Here is a 21,608-nt window from a genome sequence, read left to right on the forward strand (position 1 = left end):
CTACAGCATCTTAATACTCCTGAATCTCTTTATTGAAGAGTGTAGAGCAGCGAGCCACCGGCGTAGCTCCGTCGGCTAAAGTGCTTGCCTGCCGATGCTGAGTTGAGTTCGGGCGCGTGTTCGATTTCCGCTTGGGCTGATTACCTGGTTGGGTTTTTCCGAGGTTTTCCTCAACCATAAGGCAAATGTCAGGTAATCTATGGCGAATCCTCGGCCTCATCTCGCCAAATATCTCGCTATCACAAATCCCATCGACGCTAAATAACCTCGTATTTGATACAGCGTCGTTAAATAACCAAGTAAAAAAGTCTAGAACAGCGGTCATCAGCACAGTGCACCCTAGGGCAAACGCATCTTACCAGCAGATAAGAGATGCAGTAGCGCGCATCCTTGGCTGTTGGCGGGTATGCTTTCTCTCCCTCCCTTCTGCACGACGGTCTATATTCCAATACACTCCTTACCCACTACTCATTTCAGCGAGGGCTGGCGAGCACTGCTCTATAATATGTACACTTAGAGGCAAAATGAATGGGCCGGCCGACAATTTCTAAGTTCGAGAGACATAACATTGCGCATGCTCGTCTCTTCAAAGCCATAGTTCACGAGGTAACACATAATTAAACCATTTAAATTTGCTGTATTTTGTTTAAGAGTCTAAAAATATGTAATAAAATCGAGTGGCGGGTTGATTCTAGATACATCAGAGCCCTTGAAGAGTGAAATAATAATAAAATAGATAAATACAAAATCAACCGGAGCGAATATGAACAGGAAAACCACGTATTATGCCGAACCAACATTAACTGTCACAGTAGCGTAAGTTGTTACGGCATTGGCCTATTGAAACAAGTTGATAGCAGTAGCTAAAGGTTCGAATCTCCCTCAAATCTTCTTTTTTCTTTAACTCATCTTACCAGCAGATAAGAGATGCAGTAGCGCGCATCCGTGACTCCTGACGGGTATGCTTTCTCTCTCTCCCTTCTGCACGGTGGTGCATATTCCAATACACTCCTTACCCGTTACCCATTTCAGCGAGGGTTGACGACCACTGCTCTATAATATGTACAGTTTCCCTGGAAAATAATGAGACAATTGAATATTCCTGAGTCTCAGATGTAAGACACTGCGCATGATCGGAGACCAGAGCACTGATACACAAGATAACGAATATTGAGTTACTTAAATTCAGGCTATTTGGTTTGTTACTAGCATCGTTCCGAAATTCACTTCAAAAACTGCAAAAATATGATATTACGTAAATAAAAGATAAATATATACATAAATCGTATAGTTAAATCTACAATGGACCTTCATAACTAGATCGACACTCCTCACAGGAAGGAAAGCTTTCGTGTCGTTTCAATAGCTCAGACACTAAGACTTCTGCGTGTTGTGTAGAAGAGTGCGAGTTCGATTTTTAGTCTAAATAACGCTGAAATAGCTAAGTAACGTTGAAATAGAGTTTTACAAAGTCCTCAGATTAAGTGTTAATGATCGCAAACAATACAAAATTACAAGTTATAATATTATAAACGTTAATATAATGAATACATTTACACACACACACACACACACACACACACACACACACACACACACACATATATATATATATATATATATATATATATACCATATAAATGCATATATATTAAAAACTAACAATTAAAATGAAATTAAAAAATATTCTTAAGCCACATAGACAAACGTTTACAAAGGTTTAGAGTCCTTAGGCTATGTCATTTGTTGAGTAATTATTACAATATTTTATTAATAGCTTTCCCATATGTGTAAGAAATGCACTCGCACAAAACAATTTTTGTTAAAAGTGCGGCTTTGGATTATTTCATTCTCATCCCTTCAGTTGATTTTAACTATTTTATCTACGTGTTTGCAATAGTGTTTAATTTAATGTGCATTCAATTTTATTCATGTTATGATTGAATGAAAAAGCAATGTTGCAGTTATTCATTAATTACATATATTAATACTAATTATTAAATGCATCTGTTAAGTAACCAATTGCAGTATCATTTGCAAAATCTTGAATGCTTAAGTTGTCAATAATATTTCTGTATATATACTATAAGACGTTAAAAGAATTTGCAATAGATTTGGGATCCTCTACTTTATAATCACTGGCTTTAATGAAAAAATATTTTCTTTCTTAGGATATATATAAGTTTAACTTTAATAATATTAGGAATAGCTTTAATTACATTATCTGAATTTTCTACTTTTCTATGCAAATGTGTTCTATTTCCCTCTTTCATATTTTTTTTTATAAATTATACTGTACTTCTTGTAGTATTTAAGAACATGAGGATCATTACATTGCAACTCATTATATATATATTCTTCTTTTTAATACATGAGATTTTTAAGTCCCTGCGTTATCTACATATTTTTACTTTTGAATTTTTTCACAACATTGAGTGGAGAACATCCACTGAAGTGATTCTGAAATTAAGTGAAAAATACAACACATTTACTCTTAATATCAGTAGTACCAGTATCATATACGTTTTTCCCAGGGGCGTATTTTGCGGGCTACCGGGGCTACCGGCGGTAGCCCAAGGAAATTACAAAAGAAAAAGTTTATAATATAACATAATGTAATAATTTTGTATTATTAGTTTTACTATAGTAATTAAAATTAAAGTAATTGTTAGATATATTTTGTGTAATAATAGGGTCAGTGGTAGCCCAAACCCTTTTACCAGTATACGCCTCTGGTTTTTCCAAGATTCATTTTGTAGACATATATGTAAATAATCACTAGATACAGCATTTATTATCCTTTTTTAGTTTTTAAATTAATATTTTGAAATTGGTTTATCATGTTCAGACAAACCATTGATTATAGGTTCTGTCGAATAGGAATTCAGTCTAATTCTTTGTACAAAACTTTTATCAATGGCTGTGCTACTTCAGCTTGTATTCTGGTGGGAAAATGACTCTACGACTAAGGTTTCCAGTTTCAAGGAGTGAATTTAATTTACTTTTACCAACGTGACATGAGACAGCGAGTTATAGCTCTCGTTGAGGCTGGGTATGGGGCTAGATCTGCTGGCCGTTTGGTCGGTGTTCCTGGAAGTAAAGCCGCAAGGAGTGTTCATCGTTATCAAAATTTAGGGGAGGTCGAAAATCGCCCTATTCCTGGGCGTCCGCGGATTTCTTCATTCGAAGAGGAAGCTCTCTTATTCGAGAAAGTTCGACAGGACCCCTTTCGGACTGCTAACGAAATAAGAGCAGCATCTAACTTTCCCGGTCCTTCACAGACTGTGATCAGCAGGTTGATGAACCGCGGTATTAGGAGCCGGAGGGCTGCGGAAATGGGAATATTGAGGGAAGCACAAGCTTTCGACCTTCGCTACCAATCGAGTGGATTTCGATTGGAGAAATGTAATTTTCTCCGACGAAACAACCATCTCGAGTAATTACGAAGATCCTGTCCGTGTCTATCGTGAGGATGGTCTCCGACATGATCAGCGCTATGTGCACCGACGTGAGAGATCGGGGCGCTTTAGCATATCGTGTTGGGTGTTGATGTCTTACGATGGACCTGGCGTTATAGAACGCATCGATGGCCGGTTTAATGCGGGAACTTACGAGCACATTCTGGAAAATATATTTCTTCCTTCCGCCCGAGAACGTTTTCCCGAAAGTACATTGCTTTTCCAGCAGGATAACCATCCCGTGCACTATGCTGCAAGCATTCAAAGATGATTTCAAAGGACACCCGAGATCGAAATCATTAATTGGCCTCCGAAGTCACCTGATTTGAATGTCATCGAAAATTTATAAGCGGAATTGAAAAAGAGAAGGATAGCCACCTATGCCCACCGACGATCTCGAAATCGAGACGAATTGTGGGATTAAGTTGTTGACACCTGGGAAGATCTCGCCGGGGATCAGAACTTATTCCACAATCTCGTGACATCCATGCCCGATCGACTTAGAGCTGTAATAGAAGGTGATGGCATGTGGACAATATTTTAAGTTAACAGGTCTCTTTTTGTTTCTTATGATTTTTGTTTGAGGAAGAATACTTTTAACTTCCAAATAAGATTTATTTTTTGACGAGCTTCAGCCCACTTGTAAGACCTAGAAATTGGGCATAAATTAGTCCATATTTTTCGACAAATTAGACAGTCGAGGAACTCTGAACAAATTAGTTACACCTCAATAAAAAAAAAGTTTTACCTGGGATCGAACACGAGACGTTTCGGTTATACAGTAGAACCGACACGCTAGTATATGGGCTACCGAGACAAGACAGCGACAGCAGCAGTCCAGAATGTAGATCCCATAGCAGGCATTTCCATTCGGTACAGAGAAGCAATTCTATTTTGTGACCCGAGCTATGTTGTGAAATCGTGGCCTTAAATGGCTGTCTTCTTCGTGATCCTTATTCTGGTCCTTGTCCTTGTTGTGGTCCTTGTAACAATTCTTGTTCTATTTGTCATGGTACTTATCGCTACGTCGATATCAAGTGAACCGCGCTGTAGAACTTTAACATCCGACGACCAAGAATTGTCTCATTCTTTTTAAGGCAACTGTACATTTGTCAAAAAAAAAAAAAAGTGGCCGCACTTGTAAACAGCGAATAATTTCTAAGTCCACTTCAGGTCACGGCAATGTTACACGATGCATGTGCTTGTAGAAGCAGTTCGGAAACTATGGAAGTATTCCATATCTGCGTCTCGTAGACGAGCGGTAGAGTCATGGCGGAAACATAGTAAAGGTGTGGGACTGCGCATGCTGTTGCGATAGCGGCCGAGGCGTGTGACGTCATCTTTACTGCAGACAGCGATCGCAGCTCATTGCTTTGAGTACATTTTCTTTAATAAACCTAACTAGACATTAATTACAATACATAAAGAGTCATTGTGCAGTGTACGGTTGCAGTAATCATTATAGGAAAACCAGAGGCAGTAATATTAAATATTTTTCATTCCCGAAAGATAAAAATCTTCGTGAAAAATGGGAGAATTGTTGCAAACGCCAAGACCATCTACCAAAATCACGTAAGTTCATATTATTTATATCTTGATATTGATAGAATAGTATGTTTCAATATAAATGTGAGTTGGTTCAGCTAATAGATACTAAGTTATAGACTGAAACAAATCATAAATATATTGAAACTTCTTAACTTATCGGATTCATAACAATGTCAATAAAGGATATTAAGTTTTCAGTATAGCCTAAAACCATACTATGCTTATTTATAAGAACTGACGCTAAATGTAACACTCAATTATTATAATATCTATGTCTTTTCAGCACGTATATGCTCACAGCATTTTAAAGATGATGACTTTGATAAAACAATGCAGCAGAGACTGCTAGGCTATTCACCAGTTCGTGCACGGAAACTTAAAAAATAAATCACCTAGGTACAAAACAAGTGCACTATTTACCGTTTTAAATTAAATTGCATTGCCAAGTGTTCAACTACTACAATGGCTGGCGGTATTTCTTTGAATTTAAGCTTGAATGGGCATTATTGAGTGTTGATACTGGCTACTCTTATTACAGAGTTAGCGGCGTCTCTAATCACAAAGCTTATGATTGCGAGCAATAAGATTTATCTTCCTAACGTTTCGTAATAAAATACCAGTAAATTCTTTAATGTTATCACGTGAAAGGACATAACATTGATAGCATTGTGACATTATTATTATTGAAAAACTTTCCTTTTTCCGTTGGCAGACCGTTGATTAAATTTGAACTGATTGTTGCCAATGTTATTCATATCCTTTTCATTGTGCGTTTAAGTTCATGTACTCTTTAAAAGAGTTATGAATAAAATTTTAAAAACATATAAAAAATTAACAGTAATAGCTTAAAAGTCGCTCCCTCAAATCTGCCGTCCTAGGCAGCTGCTTAGTCTGCCGAGGCTTAAATACGCCCCTAATTGCATGTAGACTATTGTACCTATTAACTTTCTTTCACTTCAGCGCAACAGGAGCATCCAGCACTAATGTAACGATGGAAAATCGCGGAGCCACTGAGTTTACTGTCACAGAGGAATTCCAAATACTAATACAAAGAATTCAAGAATTAGAAGAGAAGAATTACTCTCTAGAAACGAGGATTAAGGAATTGACAGCTGCCAACAGAAAACATGAAGACAAAAGAAAATTACATGAGGATGTAATTTCATTGAAAAACATTAGACAAACAGAAGTTAAATCTGAAGTGGCTGAAATTTTGAAACCATTTTTCACTATTGGGCAAATTGATGTTCTTTTGAATAAAAAAACGTAGGGTGAAATGGTCTGTAGAAGATTACGGTACTGCAATAACACTTCGAAACCTAAGTCCAAAAACATACCGATAATTAAGAACAAAATTAAATTACCCGTTACCTGATTTGTCAACTCTGAGAAAATGGGCAGTAAAACAATTATCGCTTGGGGAAGGTGTACTTCATGATGTCTTAATATTAGTGAAGGCGAGAGCTGCAAATATGTCGGAGTTAGATCGTGTAACAGTATTAGCATTTGATGAAATGTATTTAAATGAGGAGGTTTCTTTTGACAGTAGGGAAGAACAAATAATTGGACCTCATAAGGCAGTGCAGGTTGTTTTTGCACGTGGTTTGTTTGCAAGGTGGAAGCAGCCCGTATACTATAAATATGATCAGACAATGACAAAAGAAATCTTAACAGACATAATTTGCCAGTTAGAAGGCAGTGGTTTTCAAGTTGTGGCCACAGTTAGCGATTTAGGTGGAATTAACAGAAAATTGTGGCGTGATTTGAAAATTTCTATCGAACTAAATTGCAGTTTTCCTAATCCAAATGATTCAACTCGAGAAATATTTGTTTTTTCAGACGCTCCACATTTATTGAAATTACACAGGAATCACTTTCTCGATCATGGTTTCAACTTGAACGGATTGAACATTTCATCAGAACCAATTCATGAACTTTTACGTGCATCCTCGTCCTCTGATACAAAATTAGCTTACAAGTTAACTCCGTTACACTTCAGTGTCCGTGGTACCCAAAGACAAAAAGTTAGTTTGACAGCACAATTATTTTCCAACAGAGTTGCAAAGGCTTTGAAATGGTGTGGTGAAAACGAGCTGTTGAGATCAAATGAATGGAAAGAAACTTCAAAGGCAATAAAATTAACTAATGATTGGTTTGATTTATTTAATACCGTTTCTAAATTCGGTACCCACCGTGGGCTGCATAGTTACGGAATAAACCTTCAAGATCAGAATATTATACTCTCAGAAATGAATGACTTCATGACCACAGTTAAAGTAGGAGAAGCAAACAGGAAATTACCTCATCAGGAGGGGATTCTAATAAATAATAAATCATTAACATTGTTGTATGAGGCAATGAGGTACAAGTACAAAATTGAATACATCATCACAAGAAAACTTAACCAAGATCTGGTAGAAAACTTTTTTCGGAAATTAGAAGCATGGGTAGAACAAACGATCATCCCTCTGCTTTAGATTTTAAACATAGACTGAAGTGGGGATTCTAATAAATAATAAATCATTAACATTGTTGTATGAGGCAATGAGGTACAAGTACAAAATTGAATACATCATCACAAGAAAACTTAACCAAGATCTGGTAGAAAACTTTTTTCGGAAATTAGAAGCATGGGTAGAACAAACGATCATCCCTCTGCTTTAGATTTTTAACATAGACTGAAGTGGTACATACTAGGTCGAAATCCATTATCTCAGTTTTGTGAGAACAAAAACATCTCCGATTTGCTTTCGGAAGAAGAGGCATTAATAGTGGGTCCTAGTACAAGCCAATCAGAAGTCAATGATAATCTGCAGAAAGAACTATGTGCAACGGCAGAATTTCTTAAAGGCATTCTGAAACCGGTTAAATTTACCAACGATCGAGATCCTGAAGAAAATATAGGCCTCCCAGAAAAAAATATATGAAATCTCTGCAAGGCAGCGGATATCCCAGGAAGGGTTAAAATATATTGCAGGATATGCTGCATCAATACATATGGAGCAATACCCGAATCTTGGAATTCCCACAAAATTGTCAACTTCTGCTAATCAAAAAGACTGGATTACTACAGTGTCCCGTGGAAACTTAATTCTCCCTTCTAAGGATCTGCAATTGGTTGTCATGCTTGTAGACAGTATATTCTCAGATATGCACGGAGATTCTGTTTCTCATGAGAAATGTATAATAAAAAAGACTGTAAATTTGGTTAATTCTGCCATGAAAAACGAAGCAGAAATCAGTTCTCCTCTTCCGCCAGAAGTAATTACGACATTGGTTAGAACAAGAACATTTATTAGAATTAAAGAAATTAATAAAATAATAAAAATATCTGGAATTTCAAAGAGAAATATTATAAAGAAAATGAAAAAGATTTCATAAGAATAAGTATTTACTTAACAGAGTGGGATTTATAATGGTGAAATTATATTATGTCGTGTGTGGAATAGTAAGGTAAATAATGTAGTAGACTATATTATGTCTCCAATAGCCTGAATATATAAAAATATTTCCTTACTATAATGGCAAATTATTCCAAGAAATTCATATACATATGATAATGAAGGTTCAAAAGTATTTGAATTCATGTACAAAATAATGTATGTTATAAATAACTGTATATATCTAAGTATGTATATATTTATTACACATTGCATTGTAATTATTATAAAACCACGTGTATATTACAGAAGGCAATATTATTAATGACTAGACATCGGATTTTTAGGCACTAAAAATTGCAGTTTTAGGCGCCTAAAATAAGCTCAAAATTTGTAAAATTAGGCTCTATTTTAATGAAAATAGGCATTTTAGGCACATCAAGGTATCATACTTATTTCTTTCACTGAATTTTTAGTTATACACTAAAATACGCACAAAAAAAGTATGTTTAAACATTGAAAAAGAATACTATATTATATTTATAAACAGAGCTGCACAAATTTAATATATTGAAACTAATGAAATATTGATTATTGATTTCAAGATTACTCATTTTAAGTTATTGAAATTCAGTTCCATGCTCAGACTTTATTATAATTATCTGCACAGTACACCACCAGAATTTTCAGAATTTTTTCTAAATTCTCCACAGTTAACCTTTGCCTTTTGTCACTGAGAATCATTTTGAAAGCAGAAAAACTTCTTTCAACCGAAACTGATGTGAGAGGCGCAAATTTTAAATTAGGTACAATAGAAACATCAATACTTACTGGAACATTTACACTTTCCCCCGATATCACTTTTGATACTTTTTCCAACAATGAAAATCCTACATTCTTATTTAATAGACCTACGTTGTCCCACTTATTTTTAACTTTTTTTCCCAGTTTCGCCCAAAGCAGAATGTATGTTCACTTGAGCTTCCTTTACTATTGCTATTTGGCTACAAAGAGATTGTTTTTCACGTTCTAATTGTTCAATGCTTGCAGGTATGAAAGAAAAGTTTGATGTTATGTAGGCAATATCGTTTTTCACTCGTGAGTCATTCAGACAATCTTTCACTGCTTTCACACACGCTGCACTATCAGTTTCAGGTAATTTATCAATAACTGTGACCACTTCTTTAAAATACTTAGAATAATACACTACTGACTGAATCCAGGTTCCCCATCGTGTAACAACCGGCTGAGGTGGGAGTGGGATATCTGGAAAGTCTCTCTGAATATTGAAATCCTGGATGGGGCTTTACAAAAACATTTTTTGTGTTAGAAATAAACGAATTGACAAGAGGAAATTCATTCCGGATTGTTTCAGAAACCCTGTGAAGGCCATGTGCTAGACAGGTTACATGCATGAGGTTAGGATAAAATGTTTTAAGAAGTGGAGCTGCAGCAACCATGTATGAGGCAGCATCAGTACAAAACAACAGAACTTTAGAATCGTCTATATTACTTGAGTATAAAGACTGTAGGCCTTTATTTACAAAATAAGCAATGGCTTGGCTATTCACTTTCTAAAGTTCCTTAACACATACGAGGTGTGGAATCGAAGGTCCATCAGGACTAAGTTTTCCTACTACCATATTTGCTATATACCTATTCATAGGATCTGAGGTTTCATCCACAGAGACCCATATGTAAGAATCACCTATATCCTCCCGAATGGAAGCTAAAGTTTCATTGTATATTCTGTCTAAGTAATTTTTTCTTAGGGTCGACTCAGATGGGATATTTTGTTTGCAGTATTTTTGTAAAAACTGTCTTAAAACCGTATTTTCAATTGCATTCCAGGGAATGTTAGCAGCAACAAACGCTCTGGTTAAATCAGCATAGAAATTGCTGCTGAGATTGGATGAAGTAGGCTGTGTTAGTAAAGTTTGTTGCAGTTGATTTTTCTGCTGAGCTTTAGCCTTATGAGCCGCTCCTTGCACATGCTGCTTTAGGTGGCACTTCTTTTCTTGCGAAATCTAAAAATAATCCTAATTGTTGTATTGCCGTATTTCTATCACAAAGTTAGTGGGTTCGAACAATCAAAATTTTAATGATCTGCAAATACTTTAACTATCGTAATTTAAAAGGTTAAAGTGTAGTGGTCTTAAAAAGAATTATACCTCAGGATAGGTCAGTCAATGTATAAATATTATAGGCCTACTCATTAAAATTAATAGAATTTATATATTTCAACTATTGTTACATACCTGTTTGCTACAAATCTTGCAGAATATTATTTTTCCATCATAAGTGAATTCTGAATATTCTGTTAGCCATTGCCGGATCAATGTAGATTTTGCACTTATATTTTTCGGCATTATCGCGTTAAACTTCACAGGAAAACGTCCTACCGCTCAAAACTTCTCAACACAAATAAGGTGAGGGAAAGAGCAACTGTTAACGAGCATTCAAATGAACCGTTGTTATTGAGATTCAATTGGACAAAAATACAAAGTTCCACTTATTGTTGCATTTCCTGGTAGTGTTAACACTAGGAGGGCCATTCTTTTAAATATTTTGTAACGGTTTACCCTACTAATTCGCAGTTTTACGACTTTTCATAAATATTTCAAAAACACTCTTTCTCCAAAAATTGTGATTTTATGACACTCTGAAGGGCAGTACAGCTAATCGGTTTCAGACCGAAAACAGTCATTTTTATAGTATAGTATATCTCTGAATCGGTAGCAGCACATGTTGTGATTGTTGCCTGCTTCAAAACTAAGGTTGGTTCTTTGTCGGCATTTATGCCTCCAAACATGTTAAATTCGGTGAACTCTATTGCGAGTGTCGTGAGATTCAAAACATTTTGTTTCCTTTATCAATGGTTTCATGGCCGGTGTGAAGCAAACTTTCCACTTTTTAAATGCCTTAAATTTCGCAGTGAATGCATGTATAAATTATAAAAAGTAAGAGTAAAATGCGAAACTTTACAGTGAGTTAGGCATTTTTAGGCGAATATTAACAAATTAGGCTCTAATAACCGTTTTAGGGCATTTTAGGGCACTATAAAACTCTTTGAATACCTTTCAATTTCCATGAAACACAAATATTAATAATTATATTTACTTTTCTCCTAAAGAAACAAAATAGGCATTTGCCCTAGAATCCGATGTCTGTTAATGACACACTGCCATATCACATTGTTTCTTGAAAGTTGAGTTTAATATGTAATAGATCATAATTTTATTACGTTATCATTTCAAGGTAGTTCCTATTGTTCTTGAATTCATGTGTAATATAATTTGTGTGATATATGGGCCTAATTTTGTGCATATTTGTAGCATAATGTATTATAATTATTATAAAAGTAGGTGTATATTACAGAGGCAATTATTAACGTTGCACTACCATATTACATTATTTCTTGACTCTTGAATTTAATTTATTGTTCACTATTTTATAATGTTATCACTTCAAGGTAGACCCTATTATAGCCTATACTGTCAATATTTACTGAATACACAAACCATGAGTTTTATTTATTCATTTAAATCTATGGACGCAGATCTAACCATCAACAATCTGTTATGTTGACTGTGTCATTCGAGTGCAGCCTGCAGTAAAGGTGACGTAATGCGCAGACTGAACGAAAACACGCACAGCTTGTCCCACACCTCTACTATGTTTCCACCATGGGTAGAGTCTTGCTTAATGATTTGAAGGTTGTACGTTCGGGCGTTCTTCAAGTTTTCATTTTATTTTTTAATCGTTCTTTAGCTATATAAATAATATTCAAATTATAATTTATATTCTGTTATCGATCTTTATCTATACCACAATTCTAAGTCACACAGAGATTGTTTGCACTCGATGTGGGTGTCTGGCGTTTCGTCAGCCCACGCGATTTGTGTGGATATAAAGGGAAAAGTTGAGACGGTGTCGGGCGGAGTTCCCGGGTAGCTCAGTTGGCAGAGCGCTGGTACGTTCAACCAGAGGTCCCGGGATCGATACCCGGCCCCGGAACAATTTTTCCCTTGAAATTATTCAAATCTGCTTTACAGGGAGCTTCACCTGAAAGACTAGATTTGCATAATAATATTCAAGTTATTTATATTCTGTTATTGTTTTTTCGCGATATAAATGTATTTTATGTAAGTAATTATTATAATACAAATAACCAATTTTCTTTGTAAAATAGGTTATTTTATTTAAATAATTAAATATATATTACATAATATCTTATATTAATTTAACAAACCGATATTTATCATGTATATTCTGTTATCGTTCTTTAGTGATACTGTACAAATAATATTCAAGTTATTTATATTGTTATCGTTCTTTACCGACATAAATAATATTCAAGTTATAATTTATATTCAGTTATAGTTCTTAAGCGATATAAATAACATAAATTTAATATTAGGTTTGGAACAATACAGTTGCATAATACTGGTGTTAGTTTTTCTTTTTATATTATTACATTATACTATCTTGAACCACAATCAAATGAAAAGGAGTGACGAGGAATTGAATCTGGGACGTAGACGTCTAAATTCCAACATTCTTCCGCTGAGCTACGAGGGCACAAATGTGGAAATATTTCCGAAAAAATTGGCGCAATCCCCTTCCTAAATTTTCTGATGTTTTGTAGAAGCTAGTCCAGGTTGCGGGGGGCAAGGGCTATTTGGGATTTCCCGGTCTCTGATCGGGTCAAACATTCTGATAGAACTAATATTTAACCCCTGCTGTGAATTTCGGTGAAGTCGGGAGGGCCCAATTAGTCAAATCCACTCTCCACGCTTGGGCCCCCTGGGATCTAATAAGATGCGAAAGAGACAGTGGTGTGCGGAAAGCAACGGGAAGTTTCCGCATTTATCCTTCCCAAGAAAAACTGCGAACATGAACAAAGAAAGCTTTTAATAGAAAAAGGAGCATCTTCTCCGGACCTCTGGAGAAAGAAGTAAGGAAGAGACTAGTGTGAAGTGCTTTGTGTGGAGTGTGGCATTATATAGGGAAGAAACATGGACATTACGACGAAATGAAGAGAAACGATTAGAAGCATTTGAAATGTGGATGTGCAGAAGAACGGAGCGTGTGAAGTGGACAGACAGAATAAGAAATGAAGTTTTGTTGGAAAAAGTGGGTGAAGAAAAAATGATGCTGAAACTGATTAGAAAGAGAAAAAAAGAATTGGTTGGGTCTCTGGTTGAGAAGAATAATAGACGACATTAGGATATGTGGATCATATGTTGAGACTAAGAGGAAGGCAGAAAATAGGAAAGATTGGAGAATGCTGGGTTTGCAATGAAAGACCTGCCCATGGGCAGAACACTTATGTATGTATGTCCAGAATGCCTGGAATGTCGTGCCTAAGAACAGTACCTATTTGCAAAGACTAGTCGATTCCATGCCCACTCGACTGCAAGATGTCATCGAGATAAAGGGATAAATATTGAATTGTGGCTTTTTGTTTTCTTTTTCGAACGCTTAATTGTTTGAATGTTCTAAGGCATACGCCAGTAAGATTGTTTTGTTTATGTCACGAAAGATATTTTTATTGAAAATAAAATCTTTTTTCTTTCCATTTGCAGCCACAAAGTCATAGGCTAATGATAAATTCATGGCATAATACATTAACGAACCTGATGTTAATTACTAAAATAATCTTGATAGAGAAAGGAGCAATTATGTGTATTTTGTCTCTTTCTCTTAAAAAAAAGAAGAAAACAAAAAATAATATAAAAAGCAAGAGGTTGTATTCAAACGTAGGACATCACGAATAAGAGGCCGGAACGCTACTATTACGCTATCAAGAAACACACAGAAAACTAAATATAACTGTATATAGCAGGCAACGTGGTCCCACAACATGTAACATCGCCTGTCTCCGAATTGTAGCGAAGAAACCCGAAGGGAATTTTGCTTCGAGAGAGCGGCAACTTTTTCTTTTGACAACTGTACATGCCATAGATACAGTAGAAATATGAATGAAAATCAATCAATATAACATAAGCAACCAGAATTAGTTTAAAACTACCTACATTTAACGCTTTATTTTATGATTAATATACATAATATTGAACTTATTCCTTTGCTGAGGTCCTGCACATAGAATTAGTTCTATTAGTAACTAATATATATATATATATATATATATATATATATATATATCAGGGAAACATACAATAGAGTCCGTATAAGTCAGTTTTCTATCTGACGCTTATCCAATTCACTGCGAGCTAAACGGAGGTGCATTATTACCTTTACTCTTTAACTTTGCTTTAGAATATGCCATTAGGAATGTCTAGGAAAAGAGAGAGGGTTGAAATTGAACTGGTTACATCAGCTCCTTGTTTATGCGAATGACATGAATGTGTTAGGAGAAAATCCACAAACTATTAGGGAAAGCATGGATATTTTACTTGAAGTACGTGATGCGATAGGTTTGGCCGTAAATCCCGAAAAGACGAAGTATATAATCATGTCTCGTGACGAGAACATACTACGAAACAAAAATATTAATAATTGGAAATTTATACTTTTTTTTTTTACAATTTATTGATCGATCAGCGCATTTAGCGCTATACAGATCATTTCTAAAAATTATAAATACAATATATGACACTGAATTGAGGGCAGCCTAGATTGGGCTCCTCAATGAACAAAAATAATTGTTAATAAGTAATTGTTTACATAGGTTGGTGTGATGATAAATTTTGATTATAATATGAGGTCCATTGGAAGTCGGCTCTTGATTCTGGTGGGAAATGTGGACTTCTTTCCGAGGGAGTAATGGACGGCGCCTGGAACATTTTCTAGGTTGTCATAGAACTTCTTAGATTGTGAATGAATAAACTGTTTGATTGTGTCAATACCAGTTTCTCTGTGTAGTTGGCTGTTGCAGACAAACCAAGGAGAATTGAGTGAAATTCGTAGGACTTTATTTTGAAATGACTGGATGTGTTTAATTTCACTTATTGCAGCTCCTTCCCAGATAGGACAGGCATAAAGCAGTAGAAGTCGTAATAGAGATGTGTAAAGTAGCTTGCAATTTTGTAGCTTTAGAGTTGATTTCTTATTGAGGAGCGGATATAATTTAGCGAGTCTTGAGTAGGCCAATTTAAGTTTGTTCTTGATGTGATGTTTCCATGACAGACGGCGATCTAAGTGCACTCCAAGATATTTTACAGCTTCATCCTTTGGTTTCTACGGTATCACGTTGGTTGAAATATTTATGCATGGAGGATTAGCAGGACGACACAAAGTAAATATCATTGCTTCGCATTTATTGTAGTTCAGTGCGATGCGCCAATTTTCAATCCAAGGGCATATGATGTTTAAGGCTTCCTGAAGGTGATTTGAGGCTACGTTAATGTTGCGATGGGTTGCATAAATAGCTGTATCGTCTGCATACATAGCAATTTGTGCACTTGGTGTTGCAGGAATGTCCGAGGTATATACATTGAATAATATCGGACCTAAGATAGAGCCTTGTGGAACGCCAGCACTAATGGGTCTAACAGAGGAGTGAGTACAACCCACTCTGACTGAGAATGTGCGATTTGACAAGAAACTAGTCATTATGTTGCATAGGTAGTCTGGAACGCCGGACTTGTGTAATTTGTACCGAAGACCTTTATGCCAAACTCGATCAAATGCTTGAGTGAATTCAAGAAATGCGACTGCAGTCTGTTCTTTGTTTTCAAAGCCCTGTGAAATTTGTTCAGTGATACGAAGCACTTGATGGTTGGTAGAATGATTTCGAAGAAAGCCAAACTGATATGGAGGTAGGATGGATGCTTGAAGTAGAAACGTATCCAAGCGTTTCAGCAAAACCTTTTCAAAGACTTTGGATATAGTTGATAAAAGACTTATGGGACGGTAACTTGTTGGATTTGAAGCAGGTTTTCCAGGTTTATGAATTACAATTATTACTGCATGTTTCCAAGTATCAGGGAAATATTCCAGACGAAGTAGAGCATTGAATAATGAAGCTAAGTTTGCTAGAGCTTTACGAGTAAGATACTTCAATACAAAGTTTGGGATAAGATCGTATCCAGGAGATTTCTTTGTTGGAAGTTTCTGAATTATTGAGTGGATCTCATTTGGCGAGGTGAAGTTTACGGGAATGGTGCTGAAGGATAATTATTCGGAAAAAGTTCTATTTCTTCGTTGAATTCTTTATTCTTGATTGGGTTTGGTATGAAAGAGGCTTGAAAGGTATCTGCGAAAATTTCACATTTTTCATTGTCACTTGCATATTGACAACTGTCTTGTTGTAAAGGTGGAATTATACATGGCTCTTTCAATACTCTCTTTGTCTCTTTGCAAAGGGAGGAATCTTCTGGAGATAAAGTGGCTAGATGGCGTTGATAAGATATGAATCGGTGTTCGTCCAACAATTTTTTTACCTCTCTGATTAGTTGATTTAGGCGGTGATGCTGCCATGGTTCTCTATGTTTTTGCCACAATCGACGGGTTTGATGTTTTTCCTTTATAAGCCGTTTTATTTTTGAGGATGAGTTTCGTGATAAGATTTTCTATGTACCCGTCATGTCGGAACCGTTGCTGCTCGAATAGATGAAGCAATAGCATCAGTGAAACTGCTGCATCAGCATCGGTGATTGTTTTCAAGTTATTGGTGGGCTGCAAAACATCGTCTAGATTTAGTTGAAAGTTGTTCCAGTTTATAGTACCCTCGATAAGTCGATTGGGAGGAGGGCGAAGCATAGGGTTGTCGTCAAATTAAATCAGAACAGGACAATGATCGGAGTCTAATTCATGTAATACACGCATGTTTGAGGTGTTCTGAATATATTGTGCAAAGCTATGTCCAGTATATCAGGTAATATGTTAGGTCGATAGAACGTGGGTTCCAAAGGTGCATCGATATTAATAGAGTTTTCCTCTGAGATAGTTAGTAATCGTCTTCCATTAGGTGTGGTTACACGACATCCCCATATTTGATGTTTACTATTTAAGTCTCCTAAAAGTATTGTTGGTGTAGTATTAGAAAAAAGATTAATAACATCTTGAGAATTCAAACGTACTTTTGGTGGTTTATATGCTGAAATTATAGTAAACTGTGGAAGGTTATGTGAAGTTATCTTAATAGCACAGGCTTCTAAACAGTTCAGTTCTGGCAGAAGTATTGAGTGATGCTGTATATTTTTCCTAATTATAATTGCCACACCACCAGAGGCTTCGGGAGCAACACGATCAGTTCTATAAATATTGTAACCAGGAACTGTAAACTTCTCTGGGTGAGTAAGATGAGTCTCAGTAACACACGCTACAGCTACATTGTGTCGAGAGAGAAATTCTAAGAAAGCTCCTCGCTTAGCTTTGATTCCATTTGCGTTCCAGTTTAAAATAATCAGTTCATAGAACGTTTTATTGATATTAATGTTCATTATTGAGAAGGCCTGTGACAAGTTGGAGGAGGAAAGTTTTAATCACAGGTAGGTGTGGTTTCAGGGAAGTTATCACTAATTGAATTAAGTTTTCAATAACATCTGTAGCAGGAGAGGTATCTTGAATTGAAGTATTGGTAACATTTGTTTTAATAGGTACTGAGTGTGGCCAAGAAGGTGTAGATGGCGAGGCAGAAGGAGAATTTGCTGTAAGATTAGGAAAATTTTGCAAATTTAAGGTTGGCGGTGATGTTGAGAGATTTTGCTGTGGAGGATTTGAATCAGACTTTTTCCTTGAGCCAAGATAATAACTACAACCCTTAAAATTTGCTGAGTGTGCTCCTCCACAGTTTATACATGTTGGTTCGACTTCTTTAGGTTTAGTGCATTCAGAAAAGTGATGATTTTGAGGACACTTCACAAAGCGTGGTGTGAAATGGCAAAAGTTTTTAGTGTGATCATAACGCTGACATCTTGTACACTGAGGAATGTTTCGGGGTTTTCGGCGATATTCTACTCTAATGAGAGCATGTTGAATTTGTTTTATATAAAAAAATCTTCTTACCCTGTTCATTGTTGTCTAATTCCACTGCGCAGAGCGGCATAGGTTGTCTGTCTCTATAGAAAAGCCTGGTAACTTTAAAGGAGCAGTCCGCGATAAAATTCCATATTTCGATTATATTATAGGATGTTTACCAAAGTAATCCTTGGATTAACGGCGTTTGTCGCATCGCTCTACGCCTTTTAGTTTGCGAAATATTAAAGGTCTTACTGCAAGCTCTGACGTCATAACCACTGATCGCTTCATTAGACTGCGTTGTAGTTCCGTTTGACATACAGCGTAGAACGAGTAAATATATATTCATACGTTACAGTCAGTTATTATTAACACACTTAGGACCTATCACATGCATATACTGTAATAATAATAATAATAATAATAATAATAATAATAATAATAATAATAATAATAATAATAATAATAATAAGAATAATAATAATGATAATAACTTACCCATTTTGAATTTCGTACTCATAGTGATTAGAACAACTTGGGTCTGGTAAGGGTTCAAACTGAAAAGGTTTAATATGTCGATCCATTATAACCTAATTCAACGCCTTGACTGAGTGAGTGAATGTATGTGAGACATGAAATATTCGTTATGAATGGACTGCAAATACGTGCTTATCTCACGTCAACAATAAATTAGTACATGGTTTATATTATTCTATTGCGTCACAGTTGTTGAGTCACACGGTTTAGGCACGAAGCTATGTTTGGGGGAATCTCTAAAACATGTGGATCATCGAATTGTGGCAGTTGATAACCAGAACTACTTCCAAGACATTTTTTCTGTATAGTATCTTCTCTCCACGCATTTTTCTTCCAGCTGTATGTTTTGTCTTCCACCCATCGTTTAGTGGCTTTAGAGTACTGGAGTCTGGAGCCAGTTACATCTCTTTTCACGTTGTAATTATGGTCCATTATCGCAATCATAGTTCTTATTACCATTCCACCATATGGAAAGTGTTTTCTCTTAGGAGTGTAAAGCAATCTCTCGTTATGGTATGATTCAAATTTGCTGGTGTGACAAAATTGATTAGTCTGATTTAGGCCTTTTAAAAGGGCAGGGTTGTACACAACTTTTTTTCAGAGCATTGTAATCGCTGGATCCAGGTTCGATCCATTCCCTCTCACTATTGTATGGGTGAATGTGTGTGAATGTGAATGACAAATATTACAGAAGAAAAACAAAATTTGTAACGCTGCCCAGGAAAAAAAAATGCTTTCCTATTTACTTTCTGTTTCATGTGCAGCGTCTTCGGAACCTGATGAATTAGAATTTGAAGTTTCTTCTTCTATTTGAAAATATGTCTCTAAGTCAGTTTTGCTCCCCCACATCTGATTCACCACACACATTTCTTAGCGTCTCGCACCCCATCTCACACTGCACAGCTTTGTTTATATTAGGTTCCTGTGAATTTTCAGCCTCATCGAGAACTACACACACGACAATATTTTCAGCTATAGGTGCATCACTGCAACTTGCTATTGCTTCTTCGACGACCTTCTTTCATTTATAAGAAGAGGAGCGCATAGATCAGAACTGTCTTGGGGAGATTCTCCTTTCAAAAATAGGAAACGGACAGAAGTTTTCTTAATTTTCATAGGAGTTCTATTGTCTTTCATTAAAGTCTTTTTAGTAAAGACGATTCTTCAAAATCAGTTTCACGGAAATGACTGGAACACACAACAGTAGTTTTCGATAGTGTAAAACCTTTTCTGTTGATTTTCTTCACCCATGTTTTAAATTTTTGCAGTAACTTTTCTCTGTTCGGAAATACATGAAATGATACCCCTACTACATGTTCTGTTTTTGTTCCCTCTGAATACGAAAATTCAAAACACCACGGCATTTTAAACTGTTTTACGATACAATTTCTTCTGTTTAGTCTACTGTAGTTCAAAATCGTTCATATAAAAGAAAATACATCTACATAAAAACCACAACATTGGTATGTGCTGGTTTTATGATTAAATGAAACGCAAAACATGACTTCACACAATCATAACTAAGTCCGAAATTCTGTTCACGTTTACTACGGCGAGAGAAGATTATTTATTTTAATACAAAGCACTGCGCTGCACTCGCCGATGTTCTCGGTCTACTACGCAATCACACCAGTTCAGTGGCTGTGACGTCATAAATTTTTGTGCGGAGTCAGTAACTCAAGAACCATGCCTCGCATTGACATGCGGCAAATTACATTCTACTTAGAATGAAAAACGTGTTTGATTAAAGCCAACTTAATTTTATCGCGGACTGCTCCTTTAATAACAGGCAGGTTGAGGGATTTAAGCTCCAAGATAACATCATTATCTGTTATAGAATGAGGAACATTGCGTAAAACGACTTCCAGTCTCTTGCTATCTGGATTACGAAAAGTATGATAAGGGAGCTGTGATTCTTCTAAGAATTTTGTAACTAAACGAAAGTCGGCAGCAGTAGTAGTGTTAATTTTTAAGACTTTGTTCTGTTGTTGTGTCGAATACTCATTGGAAACAATGGAATCTATGTCGCATATTATCTGCTGGTAATTATTTACTTCGTGAAGAAATATTGGTGGTACTCTGATTTTTGGAGTAGGCCTAGTAGAGGTTGATTCTTGTATTGATGCTGGAGTCACATTATCAATTTCATCATCCATCTCCTCGAGAGGGGAGAACTTGTTGTGGACGGTAGTTAGATCGACTACATATTTAGAATTTATTTTAGAAGCTGAAATTGTTTGTTTTTTAGTTGGTGTGAAAAACTTTCATCAGAATTAGAAGAATTATTTTCAGTTATTTCTTCATATTGTCGTTTTGTGACTAATTTTGAAGGCTGTAACAAGGAACGTGATGTAGAAGAGTTAACTGGAGGGCCTTGATTTGGGAAGGATAATTGGCCTTCGTCTTGTTGATTGATTGCATATTGAAGGCTATGCAACAATGCCTTCTTTTGTTTTATGATAAAAACAAAACACTATCTGTTTCAGATAACCAAATTGTTCGTATTTAACTTATTAAATATTATATTATTTGAGTAAAACAAATGTTCCTAATATTTCTACACTTTCTTCAGCTGTCAATAACACAAATAAAGTTTAAATTCACTTACGAACTTTGCTGGATGTAGTTATAAGCACTTAAATAATAATATCACCATTGAACACAAACTTACTAGTTTCATGACCCCACTCTGAACTAAATTTATCCTTTGAAGAGGCGGAAAAATTCAAATACCTCGCAGGAGCAGTAACGAACATAA

This window comes from Periplaneta americana, chromosome 3 (assembly GCF_040183065.1).
Source record: "Periplaneta americana isolate PAMFEO1 chromosome 3, P.americana_PAMFEO1_priV1, whole genome shotgun sequence".
Lineage (NCBI taxonomy): Eukaryota > Metazoa > Arthropoda > Insecta > Blattodea > Blattidae > Periplaneta > Periplaneta americana.